The sequence below is a fragment of the Dasypus novemcinctus genome, chromosome 18, assembly GCF_030445035.2.
Source record: "Dasypus novemcinctus isolate mDasNov1 chromosome 18, mDasNov1.1.hap2, whole genome shotgun sequence".
NCBI classification, from domain to species: domain Eukaryota; kingdom Metazoa; phylum Chordata; class Mammalia; order Cingulata; family Dasypodidae; genus Dasypus; species Dasypus novemcinctus.
The window spans coordinates 61,155,308-61,162,348 of record NC_080690.1 but is presented as its reverse complement, the minus strand read 5'-3'; positions in this window follow the sequence as shown (position 1 = coordinate 61,162,348).

Genomic DNA, 7,041 nt, shown 5'->3' with positions numbered 1-7,041 from the left:
CTCCCCCTTTTCCCCTTTCACCTATTAATAACATTTTACATGTGGATGATACATAGTTACAGTTGATGTACAAATATTGAAGCATTGCTACTAACCATGGTCAATAGTTTACATTATGGTTTCCATTTTTTTAAGATTTATTTATTGCACCCCCCCCCCCCCCCATTGTTTTGTGCTCACTGTCTGCTTTCTGTGTCCATTAGCCATGTGTTCTTCTGGGTCTGCTTGTCTTCTCTTTAGGCAGCACTGGGAACTAATCCTGAAGTCTTCTGGAGTGGGAGGGAGGTGCTCAATCTCTTATACCACCTCGGCTCCCTGGTCTGCTGTGTCTCTTATTGTCTCTACTCTGTGTCTCTTTTTGTTGCATCATCTTGCTGTGCCAGCTCTCCATGCAGGCCAGCACTCCTGCACAGGCCAGCACGCTGCATGGGTCAGCACATCGCATGGTCAGCACTCTGCATGGGTCAGCTCTCTGCTCAGGCCAGCTTGCTGCATGAGCCAATTTGCCTTCACCAGGAGGCCCCAGGAATCAAACCCTGAACCTCTTACATGGTAGCTGGGAACCCAATCGCTTGAGCCACATCTTCCCATGGTTTACATTTTGGATCGTACACTTTTATAGGTTTTGATGAAACTTGAAATGGCTTGTATCCATTATTGCAAGATCATGCTGACCAATTCTTATGCCCTAAAAACACCCTACATTCCATATATTCTATTCTTCCCTCTGCCCCCCTCAGAACCTATGGTAACCATTAAGTTTCAATTTTTGAAGAATAAGATTCATAGTTGTTATACTTGGAATAATATTAAGCGTTTGACATATTAGTCTGTTTTCTTTTATCAGGTACTGCTTATGTTCTTGAGTGATTCTTGTCCCTCTGAGAACATAGCAGGACTCCCCTGGATGAGAGTTTGAAACTTTGTTTATTGTACGTGTCTCCACCCACTGATAAAACACACTATGACAAGATGAACTCTTATATGTTCCACAGAAGACTACCCCAGGTGTGCCCTGTCTCACATAGCCCACCCCCCCCATATCCAAAACCCAACTCCCTCCCTTGCCAGATTTGCAAAAAGAACATTCCCAACATTGTAGTTGTAACCACAGACCTGCAAATCCTGAGTTCACCTGCTCCTTCCCCCTACTTTCCCCCCAGTTCCATGTGTAGTCCAACCCAACCCCACCCTACTCCTCCTCACAGATCAGCACCACTGAATCCAGTCACATCATTGCACCACTGTCACACCCATTCGCTGCACAACTACACTCTTCACCTTATGTAGATTTTGCCCATATGGGCATCAGCTCACCATCCTCTACTCCTATTCTTACTCCCGCAAACCTATCTTCCAGACTCTAGCTCTGTGGGTCCACTCAGTTTGCTTAACTCGTATCAGTAAGGTCATGTAATATTTGTCCTTCAGTACCTGGCTTACTTCACTCAATCTAAGGTCTTCAAGATTTATCCATGTTATCCCATGTGTTAATACTACATTCCTTCTTATAGCTGAGTAATATTCCATTATATGTATTTACCACAGTTTGCTGATCCATTCCTCTGTTGATGGACATTTGGGTTGCTTCCAACTTCTGGCAATAATGAATAATGCTGCTATGAACACTGATGTGGATATATCTGCCCATGTCCCTGCTGTCACTTCTTCTGGGTATATACCCAGCAGTGAAATTACTGGAGCATATGGCAGTTCTATATTTAGCTTCCTGAGGAACTGCCAAACTGTCCTCCACAATGGCTGCAACAGTCTATATTCCCACCCAGCAGTGGATAAGTGTTCCCTTTCCTCCATATCCTCTCTAACGCTTGTAGTCCTCTGTTTTTTTTAATAGCCACCAGTCTAATGGGACTAAGATGCTATCTCATTGTAGTTTGATTTGCATTTCCCTAGCAGCTAGTGATGCTGAGCACCTTTTCATGTGCTTTTTAGCCATTTGTATTTCTTCTTTGGAGAAGTGTCTATTCAAATCACTTGCCCATTTTTTAAATGGGTTGTCTTTTTATTTTCAAGATGTAGGATTTTTCTCTATATATACTGGATATTAAGCCTCTATCAGATAGATGGTTCTCAAATATATTCTCCCTTTGAATAGATTGCCTTTTCACTTTCTTGACAAACTCCTTGGAAGCACAAAAGCTTTTAATTTTGAGGAGGTCTCATTCATCTATTTTTTTCTTTCATTGCTCATGCTTTGGAAGTAAAGTTTATGAAACCATTTCCCACTACAAGATCTCATAGATGCTTGCCTACATTATCTTCCAGGAGCTTTTTGGTCTTGGCTCTAATATTTAGATCTTTTTTTTTTTTTTTAAAGATTTTATTTTTATTTAATTCCCCCCCTCCCCTGGTTGTCTGTTCTTGGTGTCTATTTGCTGCGTCTTGTTTCTTTGTCCGCTTCTGTTGTCGTCAGCGGCAGGGGACGTGTGGGTGGCGCCATTCTTGGGCAGGCTGCTCTTTCTTTTCACGCTGGGCGGCTTTTCCTCACGGGCGCACTCCTTGCGCGTGGGGCTCCCCCACGCGGGGGACACCCTTGCGTGGCATGGCACTCCTTGCGCGCATCAGCACTGCGCATGGCCAGCTCCACACGGGTCAAGGAGGCCCGGGGTTTGAACCGCGGACCTCCCATATGGTAGACGGACGCCCTAACCACTGGGCCAAAGTCCGTTTTCCTATTTAGATCTTTGATCCATTGTGAGTTAATTTTTGTATAAGGCATGAGATTGTGATCCTCTCTCATTCTTTTGGATATGGATATCCAGTTTTTCAAACACCATTTGTTAAAGAGGCCATTCTCTCCTAGTTGAGTGGGCGTAGTGGTCATTTCAAATATCAGTTGATGATATATGCAAGGATCTATCTCAGAACTCTCAGTTCTGTTCTGTTGGTCAGTATATCTATCCTAATTCCAATGCCATGCAGTTTTGACCATTGTAGCTTTGTAGTATGTTTTAAAGTCATGTAGTGTGACTCTTCCAATTTCATTTTTCTTTTTTCTTTTTCCGTATGTATTTGGCTATTCGAGGTCCCTTGCCCTTTCACATGAATTTCATAGTTAGCTTTTCCAATTCAGTAAAAAATGCTGTTGTAATTTTTATTGGGATTGCATCAAATCTGTAAATCAGTTTGGGTAGGACAGACATCTTAATGATGTTTAATCTTCCTATCCATGAGCAGGCATTTACATAGGTCTTCTTTGATTTCCTTTAACAATGTTGCATAGTTTTCTGTGTACAAGTTGTTTACATCTTTAGCTAAGTTTAGTCCTAAGTATTTGATTCTTTTAATTGCTATTGTAAATGGAATTTTTTTTTATTTCCTCCTCCGATTTCTCATTATTTGTGTACAGAAATGCTTACTGATTTTTGCATTAATCTTATAACCTGCCACTTTACTGAACCCATTTATCAGCTCTAGAAGCTTTGCTGTAGATTTCACAGGGCTTTCTATATATATGTGATCATGTCATCTGCAAATAGTGAAATTTTTACTTCTTCCTTTCCAATTTGGATGCCTTTTATCTCTTTTTCTGGCCTAAGTGCTTGAGCAAGTACTTCTAACACAGTGTTAAATAAGAGTGGTGACAGTGGGCATCTTTGTCTTGTTCCAGGTCTTAGAAGGAAAGCTTTTAGCCTTTTACCACTGAATATGATGTTAGCTGTGGGTTTTTCATATATGCCTTTTATCATGTTGAGGAAGTTTCCTTCTACTCCTGTCTTTTGAAGTGTTTTTATCAGGAAACGGTGCTATATTTTGTCAAATGCTTTTTCTGCTTCAGTAGAGATGATCATGTGATTTTTTTCTTTTGCTCTGTTAATGTGATGTTTTACACTGATTGCTTTTTTATGTTGAACCATCTTTGCATACCAGGGATGAAACCACTGGGTCATGATGTATAATTCATTTGATGTGTTGTTGATTATGATTAGTATTTTGTTGAGGATTTGGCATCTGGGTTCATTAGAGAGTTTGGTCTAGAGCTTTCCTTTCTTATGGTATCTTCATGTGGTTTTGATATTAGGGTGTTTTGGCATCATAGAACAAGTGAGGCAATGCTCCCTCCACTTCTATTTTTTTGGAAGAGTTTAAGCGAGGTTGGTCTTAGTTCTTTCCAGAATGATTGGTAGAATTCACCTATGAAGCCATCTGGTGGGAAGTTTTTGATGACAGATTCAGTCTCAGTACTTATGATTGGCCTGTTGAGTTCTCAGTTTTTCTTTTGTCAATGTACGCTGCTTGTGTATTTCTATAAATTTGTCCATTTCATCTAAATTATCCATCTTGTTGGCATGCAATTTTTCAAAATATCCTCTTATGATACTCTTTATTTCTGTGGGGTCCGTGGTGATAACTCCTTCTTCATTTCTTATTTTATGTTTTTGTATCTTCTCTTTTTTCTTTGTTAATCTATCTAAGGGTTTGTCAATTTTATTAATCTTCTCAAAGAACAACGTTTTGGTTTTGTTATTTTTTCCTAGTGTTTTATTATTTTCAATTTCATTTAACTCAGCTCTAATCTTTGTTATTTCCTTCTTTTTACTTGCTTTGGGATTAGTTTGTTGTTCTTTTTCTAATTCCTCCAGGTGTGCAGTTAAGGCTTTGATTTTAGCTCTTCTTTTTTAATATAGGTATTTATGCCTATAAATTTCCCTGTCAGCACTGCTTTTCTTGCACCCCATAGGTTTTTTTTAAAATGTTTTTTAAATTGCCCCAATAATTTTTTTATCCCCCCTCCCCCCTGTGGCTTTTTGTGTGCTGTCTGCTTCTCTGTGTCCATTCGCTGTGCATTCTTTCTGTGTCTATATTTTATTATTTATTTTTATTCCCCCTCCCCACCTTGTAGCTTGCTTGCTATCTGCTCTCTGTGTGCATTTGCTGTGTGCTCTTCTGTGTTGTCACTTGTCTCCCTACTTTTTTTTGTTGTGTCACCTTGCTGAGTTGGCTCTCCCCAGCATCTACCAGCTGGGCAGCGCTCTGAAGCATGCGGGTGAGCCTGCCTTCACAAGGAGGCCCCGGGACATGAACCCATGGGCTCCCATGTGGTAGACAGGAGCTCGTCTGATTGAGCCACAGCCACTTCCCACCCCATAGGTTTTGATACATTGTGTTGTCATTTTCATTCGTTTCAAGATAGTTACTGATTTCTTTTGCAATTTCCTTCTTGACCCACTGATTGTGTAAGAGTGTGTTGTTTAACTTCCATATCTTTGTGCCTAATCTGACATCTAAGTATTTCTGATATATAAACTTTTCCCCAAATATAATGATACACAGATCGATGCATCCAACCAGATGCCAATGAGGACGTTACTCCCAAGCACTCCAAAACACTTGCCTGCCTTTTCTCCTAGTAGGCAAGGTTTTACTCAATGGTGCATACCATTTCAGGGAGTTGTACAACCATCCCACCCCCGCAACCCCACAAAGTCCATCCAGTCACCCCAGGCTATCAGAACATTTATTTTTTTTTAATTTTAATATATCTCAATAAAAATGCTCTAAAATTAAAAAAAAAACAAACATGTGTTTTAAGGAGACTTGAGTCATCTCTGACCACACACCCTGCCTTTATAAGCTAGTTGTTTGGATTAGAAGATATGCTGCTTGTCACAGATGTGACAAATAAAGACAGCCCTGGAAAGCACCAGTAAGTATTTCTTAGTATCAAAGGGAGAAGCATGTCCTGGGCATAAAATGACTCAGTTTCCATTTCATGCACACCCCCCATGGGTCCCAAATCACCCTCCTGCCAACTCACTCAACCCTGGGCTGGTCTCTATTTTTGTATCTTTTTGTTTCTTTGCTTCTGTCTCTCTGTTTATTTCTCTCTCCAAATCTTTGGTTTCTGGAAAACGAGAGAGAGAGAAATATGGGTTCCTTTGCTTCTCCCTTGCCCACTATGTCACTTCTTCAGTCTCCACCTATATCTGGCTTAAACTAACCCCCTCTGGGGGGAGGTCTTTCTAATTCTTTATCCCTTTATCTGTTTTTATTTTATTTCATTTTATTTTTCTTTCATTTCCTTTGGTCTCGGTCTACCACTGACTCATTGAATCAATCGCTCTCTCTTACCTTCTCTCTGAAATTTACTTTGATCTCATCCATTTCTCTTTCTCTGCCCCTCCTTTTTCTCTTGGCCTCTCTCAGTCTCGGTCTCTATTTCCATCTCATGATTCCTTACATAACCTACCTCTCCATGGTTTTCTGTCACAGGATGTCTGCAATTATTTTTCCTCTTTAACTTGCTCCCATGATTTAGTTCAAGTGCCTCCGCTCTAGGCTTCCTGCCTGGAGCGGGGTGGTGAGGGGTCTGTTCCAAGGATACTTTCTATCTCCCTTCCTGACTGAATGGAGAGACCAGATTCTCCCTCCACACACACATATCCCACCTCAGGACAGCTAACAGATCAGTCCTGAATGGGTATGGGTGTGGGCAGGGTGTCAGACTGGGAGGGAGAGGGGGAAGACTAGGAAAATCAAGGGAGAGGCAGCCTAGAACTAAGACTCAACCTCAAGAAAAGAAATCTTAGCAGCAGATCCAAGACCCAGAAGGCAGAGCTGTATAAACCACTCAGTTTTGCCAGAATTCCCATCACTTCTAAGGACATAGGACACCTCAGCCCAGCCAACCAATCCCTGTTCCCCAAATCCTCAGGTTCCCTCAGGGATTCAGTTTCTAAGTCTGAGAGTCCAGACACATGAGAAGAGTACTGGATTTTGTTTAATAATATGTGAAGGTAGGATATGATACCCAGGAACTTCACCTCAAGACGATTAAAGAAGATTTACAAATATTTGGTGCAAAAAGTGTTGAGTACCACATATTAGGTTATTAAGGTGAACAACAGTAGGCTGTGTTTTCAGAGGTAGTCTTCCCCTCAAGATATTGAACTGAAAGATGGACTCTATATCTTAGACTTCGAACTCTGTCTCTCTCACAGTATATTTCTGATAGACCAATGCAATTAACATATGGTTGTTATTATTAGTTAATATTATTTTTTGGAAGAGAACAAAAGA